General features: G+C 37.2%; 1 protein-coding gene across 5 annotated transcripts in view; it reads right to left on the bottom strand.

The window, feature by feature from the left end:
* The window catches only part of LOC129765063 (uncharacterized protein CG3556), a 136,016-nt gene that overhangs the window by 70,404 nt on the left and 50,695 nt on the right, over window positions 1-14,917 (bottom strand). The window lies entirely within an intron of this gene.

Raw genomic sequence — 14,917 nt, 5'->3', positions numbered from 1 at the left:
ACTCTCTTTCTTCCCTCGAAACTTTTCTCGATCAAAGTGGTAAAATAAATAAATAAATCTCTTTCAACAACAAATGAATGTTTGGAAAATCACTAAAAGTAGTTTTTTCTTTATACTGAAAATACGATACAAATTGATAAAAATACGGAACAATGAAGAATGGTCGTAAATACGGTCTGCCCCGTTCAGAACGGTACGTTTGGTCAGCCTATGTATCATGAAAATATGATTTATTCATCTATCATTGTTAGGACAACGTTTTCTGAGATTAAACGTAAGTTTTTTTCAAACTGAATGTATATGGATGACAGTTTTGACAGCATATTCAGCTGTGTTAATATCATCATCGCTCTCCAATTATCTTCGAAATATGACATCAATTCAAAAAATCTGTCCAGCTGTAATATTTTTCCCTCGCATCATGTTCCATGTTCTTTTTGCGTATATATGATGCTGTAAGCGATGAATCGATGTTCAAAGTTTCTTGACTTGCTAGTAAACCCTTCTCGAAGTGTTATTTTCAGTCTACAAAACCACAGATAAGACTAGTTAGTCTTGTCAGCAGAAGACCAAATTGCACTGGAGATAGTTACCGAAGGATAGTCGAAGGATGTTCGCACTTCAGTTAGTTTGCATTCATATGATGGATAATTCGACAGGAAGCAAACATCTAGACCAACTCTTTAATACAATTTGTTATAATTTTTTCCAACGTCTTAACTTTCTCATCATCTGTATTCAAATAATTTTATTGAGATTAATAGAACGTCAATGCTCTTGAGTGTGAAGAAGATATTGAAAGGACAATTAACAATTCACTGCATGCAAAATATAACAAACGAATTGATGTATTCATAGTACTCCAATTCACTCAAAACGTAACAAGGAAGGTCTTTATTTATCAAAGCAAAGTGTTGTTTGAACAATACCCGTGGGATCATTACGGTAAGCAATCCTTGATGCAAACTTTTTAGCACCCTCCTTGGAAAAATATACAACATTCACTCCTCTGATAAATCACGCCAGATTTATGGCAGCGCGTTGAAAGTACACATCTGTTTCGCTTAGTGTATACAGATCACGCTTTCCCTTATTTCTACGGTCCCAAGATAACAAGTGTGTTTGAAGATGGAACCAAGGAAAAATAACAACAAACCTCGCGTTTGGATCTCCCAATATCCTCATCATTTTGAAATTATTCCTCATGAAGCGCAAAAAGGGAGAACTTTCTCGAGCTCTGATAAACACAGAAAGGAAAAGCCGCGGAAATGACGAAACGAAAAAGTATTATCATTTATTCACCCATCTGTTACCACGTCATGATTTTGTTTGGAATTCGTCTCTGACTGTCAATGAAAGGGTGTCTCGGAGACTTCAGTGTTCTTCTGTTGTGGACAATATGTTGCTCAATTAATATCAACTCCTGAAAATAATTCCAAAATTGTCACTTCTGTTCCGTTCTCGCTGATAGTTTAGGGGAGCAAAAGATGGAGTTGATTATCGTTGGTTAAAATTCTACGAATTATGAAGGGAGAAATACAGTACTCGTTCACCAACTGGGCTGGAATGGCAACCCAGTTATCGAATTCCACTTGCCAACTGGGCTGACATGTCAAACGTCAAATAAAATTGAGGGTAACTTCAATGAATTGTTTGATTGGCACTGAAAAAAAATCGTGCGCTTGTGAATGTTCCAATTTGGCGATAAAGGACTGTACAGTGTGACGTTCCTGATTGAATTTTCTCAGAAATTATCGAAATTATCGTGAAAAGGTTTCCACTGAAAGGACCTCGCTGGGTAAGGAAGTAAAAAGTGACCCCAAACCAAATCAACAACGCTATGGAAAATATTGTATAGGTTACCAAAAAGGAAATTTTGGCTATTTTGACGTGGGACTACGTCTAACCGGAATATATGGAGGGTAAAATGAAAACCTAAACACAGAACATGCAGGAAAAAATGAAAGATTTCGAATGCTTATAGCTCGAACATTTCGTACTGGATAGGAGAGATGTTTGCATCACTTGATAGGGAATATTTCTACGCATCTATCGCAACTAACAAAATGTTGTTTTTCATTAGATAAACAATTGAATAACTGTAAAATATTAGGCGTTATCTAAACGCCCTAACTGCATCGTTTTGATTGGCCCGATTTACGGTTTCCCTAACACAGCCATCAAAACCAAGCATCCTTGGGGAAATGGGCATTGCAAATACATGAAAGTAGGGGGACTTTTGTTCTCATCGAAAAATGTTCCCTAACACAGACTTTAAAACCAAGCAGCGAAATCGGCATTGCAAGCGCACGAAAGAGCCTAGAGGCGAGTGAACTGAAAAGTTTAAACCCTCTTAAAGCCAAAAAGAAGAAAAAGAACACACGAAAGTAGGGGGAGCTTTTGTTCCCACCGAAATGTGTTCCCTAATAGAGATTTCTAAACCAAGGTGCCTGGAGAAATCGGTATTTCAAATTCATGCAAGTCGGGGGTATTTTTGTTCCGACTGGAATGTGTTTCCCTAACACAGACTTCAAATCCATGAAGCGTGGGGAAATCGGCATTGCGAATTCATACAAATCGGGGGTATTTTTGTTCCGATTGAAATGTGTTTCCCTAACACAGACTTCAAAACCGAGGTTTCTGGGGAAATCGGCTCTGCAAATAAATGCAAACTGCGAGTACTTTTGTCCTCGCTTGCCTTTGTGCAGAGTGGAATATGTCTGTCCTAACATGATCTTCTAAACTTAGGAACCTGGGAAAATCGTGCAGCCACTAGAAGCGAATGAACTTCCCAGTTTCAAGCAAATTCGAGATACGAGAAGTATGTACACTTTTGGGATGTAAACTTCAGAGGGAAATGTAAAATAAAATAATCGTTTGATAATTTTTTTTTTGTCTTTATTGGAAAGATTTTCAGCCTTAGGCTGGTTCATCAAACGTTTGATAATTCTTCCGTACATATATTTTGTTCTAATCATCATACCAAACGTAAAAGGTCCGTCATTAAATTTACTTGTAACGAAGAACAATCAATCACAATAAATGAATTGACTTTACACGGCATTTGTTCATTTTTTTCACTCACAGAGCAATTATATTGAACTCAATTGAATTTGGAAACTGTTTCATTCAATCAAGAATTTAATCAATACAAACGAATGATTGCTCAGCTAAGGTAGTTCCACGTGAACCTTGCGGTTATATCATAGATATAACCCACTAATTTTTTTAGAATCCATATGAGGTTCACCATAAGATGTGTGGTGAAAAACATAATTTTTCAATTTTTTGTACGCCATTCTGAATAGCTTCGAGTTTAAAATTTGAAAAAAAATACTGAAAATGCAAAGTGCATGATGTATCGAGAAATATTATCAAAAAAATGTTTCAAATGGGTGCCAAGGAATGCAATCTATGAATGGATAAGATCTACGGTTATCTTGGAAAAAAATTGTTGATCGAAAATCGACATTTGTCTTTTTTCGGAATAGGAAACAAAACGTATGGTTTAGGGTGCCAATGAAAATGATCATCCTGATTTTTCATATGGAACTTCGTGCGAAATGTTGATTCACGCGATAAAATACCCAATGCAAAATACTAGCTCATTCGGACTTCATTTACTAGTGTAGCAGACGTTAAAATTTGAGTTTTTTTAAAACCAAAAAACCAAATCGGGGTTTCCAATTTTTGTTTTTGTGCTAAATGTCTTAAAATTGCATGACATATCGAGATTTACAGTTATCTAAAAAAAAATTTGTTTGTCAAAAATCAACGTTTCAGATGCAAAAAACGAATGCTAATAAAATTTTTTTTGACAAAAAATTTTAATCGATATAACAATAAATATCGAAATTTCGTGCAATTATAAGACATTCGACCAAACTTTTTTTTTTTTGACGTAGAACTACGTCTTTCATTAAGGGTGAAAAAACAGAAAACAGGTCACGTTTTTATGAAATAAAGTTAAAGTTAATAACTATTTTTGCCGTGACCGGAATCAGGCGATTTACGTACCAAACGAATCGAAAATTCCCTAAGATTTGTTTGATATGCTATACATTACAATCCCATAGTCAGTGTATCGTTTAAATGGATGAAAATTGGAAGCATTCTCATTTCCTCATACATTTGTTCTGTCGATTTGTGTGCTTTCCCGAACAGAGCTATCAATAACGAGCAACTTATCGACGGGCGACGTGAACAAAGAAAAGAAGAAGAACGGAGGGGAATATTTGCCTAGAGCATTAACGTTGGATCTTGCTGAGGCAAACTTCATTCTTCATGAGGAAATCGACTGGACAACATCGTTGCTGGGCGAGCAAGGCAATTGGGGTGGAAGAGTGATATGAGGAAACTGAACTGAAGAAGTTTAAAGTCTCTTCAACTCAACAAGGAAAGGAAGGAAAGGCAAACTTTAGAGGCGAATGAACTGCAAAGTTTAAAGCTTCTTTAAAACAAAGAATAGAATAGGTAAACTTTCAGTACCGTTCTAGATACGATACAATGAACATCGCTTGTTCTTCCTTGTTTTGCGTCATCACATGTCTTCGTTTCGGACTGAGCTGTGGACGCGACCTAACTCTGGTATTGCGATCATTGCATCAAACTGACGCCATTGCGTTAATGTTTCGAACTACACAACTGTGCGGGGAATCATCAAGCTAGGCTAACGTCAGCTTATCAAGAAAATAAATGTTCTGGAATTTTGTCAGTGATTTGGTTTCGCATGACGGTAGGAAAACTCTCTCCACAAAGGATGACAGCTAAGCTAATCTGGACTTGCAATATTAACAGAAAGGGCTTCTGCTGAGAAGAACGCAAAACAGAGATAAGTGTGTGTATATTTAGTTGCTACACTGAGAGAAATAATTAGTAAATATTACGAATTATTTGGTAAATACTACCAATCTATAGTCATTTTCGACCGTACTAATAAACACATATGTCAAGCAGAACCATGATTCGGAAGCCCAATATCGGCTACATTTTCTCGCCGAAAATGCACGTATCAGAATTATATCCTTATTATACCTCCGTATTGCCTTATGGGAACAATGAAAATGGTTAATACGCGCTTTTTTCACCAATTTTCAGATATGACAATATCCAAGCTTACTAATGTTATCGAGTAAAATATACTAATCTCTGGTAGGGATGCGGGTTTGTTGACAATATGTACAAAAAATTTGTACATTCTACTAATTTTGCATTACCAAATGTATTTAGTAGTTTTCGACCGAGGATTTTTCTAAGGGTATAAGCCATCGATATATGGATATTTGTGTGTGTATGTGCGTGCTTCATAACCCGTACGTAAAAATAGTGTATCTTTGCTACGCTGAAACTCCATTTGTAATGATAAATATAAACAAGGAAAGGAGATAGCGGGAGGGAATTATTTACGCTAGAGTATTAATAATGAATCTCTGCTGAGGCAAATATTCAGCCTTTTTACAAGCTGTTAACATTTTTTTCTGTCATCATAAAGGCTTCGTTGGTGCCTTCGACATTGCATCAATGCATTGAACTGACGCTATGGTGAAGCAGGTGTTAAGATTGTGCACCAAAAATTATTTGGGGAATACCAAGTTATTCAACAAGTTATAATAAGTCATTAATTTATTTGGGTTCGCGTGCAGATAGAGTTTAATTCGCTTATTTAGTCACCAAGAAGGTAAATGTCCGTCTGGAATTTTGTATGTGATTTGATTTCGCTTGCCAGTAGCATATCTTTCTCAACTAAGGATGACAGCTGCGCTTATCTCGAGCATGTATTGTTCTGCGAGCACAAGAATGAACCATCAAACAATTATCGTCAAATGATTCCACAATGAGAAAGACATTCCAGGGCGACCAAACTGGTAAAATGGTTATTTAAAAATGTTCGTTGCATTATAATATAATATCCGCAACAAGCGACTTTAATTAAACTACAGCGTAGTTCTACGTCAACAATGCGGTCGTATCTTGAACACAACCTCCTATAATTTTTTTGAGTTGACTGTAGATCTCGACGTTTCATACAATTTTAAGACATCTGACAACAACATTTTTGTTTGAAAGCCTCGATTTGGTTTTCAAAAAACACAAACTTTGACCGCTTTTCGCCACTTTCCCTCAAGTCCGACTGAGCTAATGTGTTGGTGTTTTTTTTTCGAGATTTGAACATTTTTTGGGGTAACTTCATGAAATTTGAGATGACTATTTTCATTGGTACCCCAATGGGCATGTTTCATTCATACGGATTTTTTCTCACTGCTTGCCATTTCACTACAATCGAAACATTGTCACTCAATAATGAGCCTATCGCTTTCAATTTCAGGCAATCTCATGCAGGCTGAAAATAGTGCTACTCTCTCCACGCTCAATAAAGAGAATATCACTTCACCTTCGTACAATCTCGTTTCATTCCGTGTCCAATTCTTTCATTGCTCACACTGGAGCGAAATTATCGAATCATCAAATAAAAATGAAAGGATCGTATATTGAATGAATGAGTCTTATTTCGAATGAAAATCTCGTTGGAGCTCGAACTGAAACTGATAAAAATGATGATATAAAATAATGCGCAGTATGCCAACGACGTGATCATTTGTCGGCGCTGATTATAAGACTAATATGCCCTCATATGCCTCTTTTAATTCCAATTTTTTTTAAAGGACGGTCCAGGAAATTCAGTTCGGAGAAATGAAATCGAATGAAACTTTCAATTGAAAGCAGTGATCGTCTTTTCACTGAAAGTGACGTATAGACCATTCAAATGATAAATAATAGGGCAGTTTCAATCGCCAATTGAAAGAGTCTGCCTTCAAATTCGAAGGAAACGAAAGCAGAACGAAAACGAATGTGACTCGATGTTTCAGTATGTGTAGTGAATACACACAATCGAAACTGAAATTGGTTGAAAAGAAGTAAATTGGTAGAAGTAAAAAAGTAAATTTTATTTTTCAGTTTTTCAGTTTCAAAATTATCAAGACCTGATCTCTTCCATTCCATTGAAAAGCCGCACCTTCATTCAAACCGCTCGTCATACTGTTATTTGAGATTTACATTTGTTCCTATCAATTGAACCAGTTGACACCCGACGATATTTGGTTTGTTTTCGCAGAGAAAAAGAAGAACAGCTGGCGAAAGTGATTTTTTTTCTTTCTTTTATACTTACGCTTCTTGCTTTACTGTGAGAGTGTGACGCTAAAACATGAGCAAGGGGACATTAGAAAATGTTCTCCCATCGCCTGCTCTGTATATAAAAGACAAAAGTAAAGTAAACAAGTGACACTGAGATCTTACTTTTTTTTTGACGATATTGCAATGCTTCCTTTGATGACGAATGGTATTCTTTGCCATTTTCGTCGATTTCTTTCGATTCAGATTGAATTTTCACTGAACTGCCTAGTACTGATCTCATTTATATTCAAGGTAGTAGCCTGGTGTGACGGGTTCAAAAAATCGTTTTTTCTACATTTTTCGGTAGAAAAATATCTTAAAATGTACTAAAAAAATTTCAGAACGAAATTTTAAATATTTTTAAAGCTATAGCTAATATAAGAGAGCGCGCCGTAGTGTGCATGAAAGCGTGTGATGAAACTTTGAACACTTTTCTTTTCTCAAAACCATGTTTTCGAAATTTTGGGGAAGCACTGACTCAAAACTTTTCAACCGATTTGGCTAAAAATTTTACCCGTTATTCTAGACACACATATCTAGATACGTAACCTTTCAAACATTTAAATATTTAATAATAAACTATTTTATTTAAACAATTTATCAAGATAAAAAAATAGATTTTGAGAACTTTTTTCATGAGTCCGCCATTTTGTTTTAGTTTGTTTTTTTATGTATATTATGTATATTATTTATTTTAATGAATTGTAGGTTAATTCATTAATTAAAGTCTGTAGAATAATAATCTTTTTGAATTTTTTATTTCAGATGACTTTGGAAGTCTGTGTGCTCTCCCAAACCAGCTCATCTTCTTTTCGAGGACTCCACTCTGACGTTAAAAATTAAAAACATATTTATGTAAAATAAACTCAAATTTTTTTTTCTATATTTTAAAACACTAATAAAAACATGTAAAAATTTCAAAACGATCGCATTTTATTTTCTTGTTAAAAAAATTATAGGAGGTTGTGTCCAAGATACGACCGCATTGTTGACGTAGAACTACGCTGTTATTTTATATGAGTCGCTTGTTCCTTCGGATATTATTCTATAATGCCGTGAAATTTTAGAAACAACTGCTTAGTAGAATAATCTCTGAAATGGGTTTTTCATTGTTGAATCAGTTGACGATAATTGATTGATGATTCATTCTTGCCCTCGCAAAACAATATACTAGCTGATCGTATGCCGCAATTTATTTCATGTCAATGCATTGAAAATTTACCTCGAACGCTATTCCAGTGGCCTTTTCGCAATTGACATAGACTCGGCTAAAGTCGATTATGTACATGTTGCACCAGCACCATTATTCCACATTTCATAATTACATCAATATATCTTTGGCGCCGCATTGAAACAACAACAATGACAACACTTGCAAGTAGCAAATATCATGCTACATGTTATTTAGTATTGCCTCAAAGCAATCGCCCCTCTAGGCATCGTTCGTACAACGTAAACCAAGCGCCAAACAAGCGTTCGCCATAGCATGCATACAGAACCATACATTGGTGGCTTGAAGCTACTAGGAATACAAATACTTCTCATCTTTTTGCGCTATCCTCAAAAGAAACGCTTCTGTTAATATTACTGGCACGCGAACCCAAATAACTTATAACATTCCAGTAAGACATTCAAGATGCTTGGTATTCCCTAAATATTTTTTGGCGCACAACCTTAACGCCTGCTTCGCCATAACATCAGTTTAATGCATTGATGCATTCTCAAAGGCACCAACGAAGCCCTTATGATGACGGAAAACAAACAATGTTAACTGCTTGGAAAAAGACTGAATTATGTCACACAGCTTGTACTCTGCTGTAACACCCATCGATGCGAATTCGCTGATGAGTTTGTCAAGAGTGACCACCTTCACCACCAGCGGGGGGAGCTTGATTTTGGTTGCTGCCTAGGTAACGGTGTTTACATTTTCGACCGACGCGCCGAAATCGCCTACTTCGCTGTTGTTCGATGCGGTGTCACACTCGGTTCAGTGCGAGCGCTTTTCACTGCACCAATATCGCGTGCATCATTAGATGACGCTTGCCTCGAAATTTTATTGCCCCTGGCAATGCGTTCGTTTCTTTTGCAGGGCTCGAGTCTGCCTTCCTCTTCTTCTTGTTCATCACACACCACGCGAAGCGTCCAATTTATGACGCGGAAAGAAAAACACACGATAGAAATAACACGAAAAACGAACAGAAAAACCAAACGACGATATCCAAGTTGGATTACCACTGGTGGGGTCCAATCTTAGATCGAAGCGCAGCGAAAGCAAAGTGAACTGGATTGCTCAATAGTCCGATGCCGAATGAAAGTTTGCCTCGGCGAGATCCACTGTTTATACTCTAGGCAAGTATTCCCCTTCATTCTTCTACTTTTCCTTTGTTCACGGAGACTTTAAATCCTACGATTTCCCCTCCGTTGGCCGTCGATAAGTTGCTCGTTATTGACAGCTCTGTTCGGGAAAGCACACAAATGGACAGAACAAATGTATGGGAAAATGGAAACGCTTAAAGTTTTCATGAATTTCAACCATTTACAAACCAGAGGATTCTAATGTATAGCATATTAAAAAATCTTAGGGAATTCCCGATTCGTTTAGTATGTGAATCGCCAAAATCCGTTCGCGGCAAAAATAGTTATTAACGTTAACTTTATTTCATAAAAACGTGACCTGTTTTCTGATTTGGCACCCTTAATGAAAGACGTAGTTCTACGTCAAAAATTTATGAAAAACGTCGAAATTTCGGTCGTCACACCGGGCTACTACCTTAAATGTCTTCGTAGGTGTTTTTTTTATATGAGAAGATCAAACTAAAACGGTGGTTAGTGACTTCTCTCTTCATCAATTTTTTCTTTCGTTAATAACTCTGTTGCGAAAACGTTCCAATTTGAGTTCGCTATAGAAACCGAGAGATGAGGTTCTGACCTATCGTCCCAAAAGACAGATACAGCTAGAAATGTGTTTTTGCAGCTGAGTTGTGATCGAAAGAGTAAGTCGGTGTAGAATAAATCGAACATGTCACTTACACCCCTTCACTTCTGAGCCGCTTATATGGGTGATTTTTTTTTCAGAGAATTTCGAGCATTGCGCGGCACCTTCTGCATCTTTTGAGATTTTCCTTAAATCTGTGATTTTATTTTATTCGCGTACTCGTTAAAAGTGTCCTTATCACCAGCGCCGTGGAAAATATATTATACAGAGCAACAAATTAGAAAATAAGGTAATTTTTCTGAATTCACGTATGGTTCACTAAAAAGGGCTATGGTGAAAAACGTAATTTACCTTTTCCAATCAACTTGGAAATGAAAAATTGAAAAAAAACACATGAGGGTTTTGTCCGAGACACGACCGCATAGCTGACGTAGGACTCTGTTAGGCTATCTGTTTTTGGATGTGTTTGAAAAATTACATCGTTAAACTAGTTGAAAAGATTTAGTGGCCCGGAAAAAAGCCGTTTTGGGTATTGTTTGTTCTCTCCAAAAGTGTTTACAACCGAATGATGATTACAGAAGGATGATGATTAGTCGTTGAATGATGTGTATTACGATAGAAGATGCCAAAGTGGAATGAGATGTGATGAAAGCTGCCATATGTGGCCCTGGACAAGATGGCTCCTGTCTTCTGTATGGATGCAATAAAGAAAAAAAACTCACCAATTTAATATAAGATAGTTATCTTTATCGAACGGTTATCAATTTTTCTCACACAAAAAAAAAGTTACTTTTTTTTAGGAAAAACATATTTGAAATGGAAAATGTAGTTATCTTTTATAATTTCACTGAGAGTGTTTTTTTCGCTTCAAACCCAACGGAACACAACGGATGATATATGCCTCAATGCGAATTTTAATTGGACTGACGACACCTAATACGATATGTAGAGCATATGGGAAATCACTTTTTCAAATATTCCTTCACTTATCCAAATTTTTTCGCCGCGTGAACTTTTTTTGGGTGAAGATTAATACAACCAAACAGACAGCTTAAATTGAACGATCTGTTCTAGAGCGGGAACACAAATTGGTTTTTCTTTATGATAATTGAAATAAAACATTTCATATTTCATGTCATTTTTAACACAACCGACTTGCATATATTTGCAATGCAGATTTCCCCTGGCTTCTTGGTTTTGAAGTCTGTGTTAGGGAACAAATTTCGGTGGGAACAAAAGTTCCCCCATCTCGCATGTATTTGCAATGCCGATTTCCTCGGGCACCTTGGTTTGGAAGTCTGTAATTTCATAAAATATTAGGTTGGGGATGAAGTAATCCATTATTTTCGGCTGAAATTCTTTTTTTTTAATATGCTTCAGATTGTCCGTTTTGAGTCAAATATACACCGTTATGTTGTAAAATTTGTTGTCATTCTAAAGGTAAAGGTAACTTCATAATGCCTCTCTCATAGAAGTCTACGCCCTTATTGGCGAACCTCTAATATGTTCTCGGAAGACGTAATCCTACATCAAAACCGGGATAATTCCTCTCGTAATGTACATGGTGCTATCCAGGTCGTCGAAGGTCGTCCGTCAACATACGGCCAGACAGAGTCGAAATCGCAGCAGGAGTTGTCCATCTTCCCAGTTGGGAACCGCTAAAACACAGCCCAACAAATTTCGGCCGGTGGAAAACCATCACAGCCGACGGTGATAATCACGTTGTATCGGTAGCACCAACAGCTGCAGAATGAGGTTGAGATCTCGATATTAATTGTGATCTTTTCCTCCGAATTATAAATCAAAATAGATTGTCATTGAATGTTGGAGTACAGGGGAACCTTTTTTTGTGCGGGGGATAGGGACCGCACAAAAAAAACGCATAAAAAGAAATCGTGCAAAACTTCACCAGTAGCTTTAGAAAATCGTGTTCGGTACACAATTTGAAAAAACATTTTTTTTGTGCAGCAGATTGGGACCGCATAAAAAAAGTTTCCCCCAAGAAAATAACTCAAATCCACGCCATTCACCGTTCGATTTCCTTTTGTTTCTCTGATTTGCGATGGGACAGTTTGGCTTTTCGGTTGCGCGTGGCTGTGTTGTGCTTTTAGTTGCATGTCGAAATCAGGGTTGCCGATAATATTTTTCAAAAAACTGGAAGATTGCTCTTTAAAAAAAACTGGAAGAAAACTGGATTCTGTAAAACCGTTTTATTTTTTAAAAAAATGGGTGGGTTATATCTATAATATTACCGCAAGGTTAACGTGCTTAGTAATCATTTGTTTGTATTGATTAAATTTTTGATTGAATGAAACAATTTCCGAATTCAATTGAATTCAATATATTTTTGCGTTGTGAGAAAAAATTTGAACAAATGCAATGTCTCTAGTGTCTGCACGATCTTACCAGGTACCTAAGTTTAGAAGACCGTGTTAGGGAAACGCATTCTAGTCTGCATTCTAGTAAGCGAGTACAAAAGTACTCGCAGTTTGCATGTATTTTCAATGCCGATTCCCCCAGACACCTTGGTTTAGAAGTCTTTATAGGTAATAAGATTTCAGTCGGAACAAAAATACTCCCGACCTGCATGATTTTTTTTTTTTTTGACGTAGGATTACGTCTTTCGGGAACATATTGAGGTACAAATTGAAAAACAAATATCGATCGCATCGTGAAAAATGTCCAATTTCAAACGCTTATTGCTTAGTCATTTCAAGACGGATTGATAAGATTTTTACATCAAAACATTGCAGCACTCTATAACAATTTTTCACCTTGAATAAAATAATTTATATCATGTAATTAACTATCGAACAATTGAAAAATCTCAACCCCTATCCAAACGGTACTGATTGGTCGAAATTGACGTCATTTCTTTTTCGTCTGCTTTGCTTCTTTCGTTCCCCGATAAGTCAAATATTTGCATGGCGAGCGAGTGGGGGACGCCTATTTCTCACATACCAACTGATATAAAAAGACGGTAGCATTTTTGGATTTCTCATTCTCGTTCAACGCTCAGATCGGCAAACATCTGGGCTTCTAGTGTGCAGTGTTCTATAAATCAACCAACACCATACGGTGCGGCAAAGGAGAGGAAGCCATCGGCAACCAACGATGGATGCGGTGCGGCAAACGGAGCAAAGAAGAGGAAGCAGCGGAGAGCATCGAATTAAATTTAGTGTGCATTGCTGGTGTGCTCCTCTTCACATCGACAATTGGATGCGGCAAAGGAGGCAGAGGAGCGAAGTGCATTGCATCGCATCGTATCAGACCCGCTATCCGTCGTTTAGCTCGTCGTGGTGGTGCCAATCAAACCCTCGCAAATCGACGCACAGAAGCCGATGGCGCCAAAGTCAAGGAAAGCATCAGCGAATCCGTAAAAGCTACCGCTCCCAAAACTAAACTGCTACATCCGACTGAAACGCAGCAGATTCCGTACAACCCATCAAACCATTCCAGTCCTTCTCAGGACTATCAATTTGTTTTGAAACAAAAGAGTTTATTTTACTGTTTTCCACTTACCACAAAAACTATATAAAACCGAGCAAAAATACTGTTTATTTTTACATTTTCTACTAAAAACTAACATGGAACGTATCACGTCAAAAACATACGTTTCATCAACCACCTTCTACTGGATTTGGCAAAAGAAGCGAAGGACATATGCATGCATGTATATAACGGAACGCTCCAGTCATACACAGCCCGTTAGGGACGAATGACCTTTAGGTTAAAGTCCCTTCAAAAACAAGAACAAACGATACACAACCCGTATCAGACAAATGCATGAAGGAGTTCTATAAAATAATATTTTTGCGGTGCCTTTGCGCCAACTACACGGGCGAGTAGCACCATAGTAGCAAAAAATGTCGAAGTTCGTGACATCTGGTAGCAATATTTTCCTTCTTTTGAATTATAGAGACTTTAAACTTTACGTTCATTCGTCTCTAGCCCTGAGAAGGGCCCTTGCGAAGAAAACTAGTTCATACTCTTTCTCGATCTACCTTTAGAAAGACATTTTCATTGTCGCTCAGCACTCCTCAGCAAACGAGTCTGCTTTCGGCGGCACCAAGCGACGCCATGAGCAATATTCATTTAGGGAGGCAGATTAATCTCCCATCGAACTAGCAGGCCCGAAGGCAGTTTTGAATTGATAAAATTTAAATGTATTTATTTTTGACGTAGGATTACGTCTTTCGGGAACATATTGGGGTACAAATTGAAAATCGAAAATTGAGTATATCGTGAAAATTGTCCAATTTCAAACGCTTATCGCTCAGTCATTCGATGATGGATTGATGAAATTTTTGCTTCAATCGATTTCGGCACTCCATAACAATTTTTAATATTGAAGAAAATAATATATGTCATGAAACTAACTATCGAACAATTGAAAAATCTCAACCCCTACCCTAACGGAAATACCAACTTCTGATTGGTCGAAATTGACGACACATGCGGCGAGTCCCTAACAGAGACATCAAAACCAAGCTGCCTGCAAGTCGGGGGCACTTTTGTATTGCAAGTAGGGTGAGTGATACGATTAATTCTAGCAAATAAAATTTAAATTTGGAACTTTAATGTTGGTTGCTTCGTTAAATTTCATATCAATGACTGATCGTGTATTGTGAAAAATTTAGCACAAGTGTAAGTGTAGAGCAAGGGGACGAATTACCCGCAAGGGAAAGAAAGGAGGGTATAAGGATATAGGGACAATCACACACGAGAACTTGATACATGAAACGATTTATTTCAATTTTCATAAATAAAAACCAAGGTGTGTTCCCGCTCGAGAACAGGTCGTTTGGTCTT

This window comes from Toxorhynchites rutilus, chromosome 2 (genome assembly GCF_029784135.1).
Source record: "Toxorhynchites rutilus septentrionalis strain SRP chromosome 2, ASM2978413v1, whole genome shotgun sequence".
NCBI classification, from domain to species: Eukaryota; Metazoa; Arthropoda; class Insecta; order Diptera; family Culicidae; genus Toxorhynchites; species Toxorhynchites rutilus.
The sequence above is the reverse complement of the archived record's forward strand: the minus strand, read 5'-3'. Positions and strand labels throughout refer to the sequence as shown.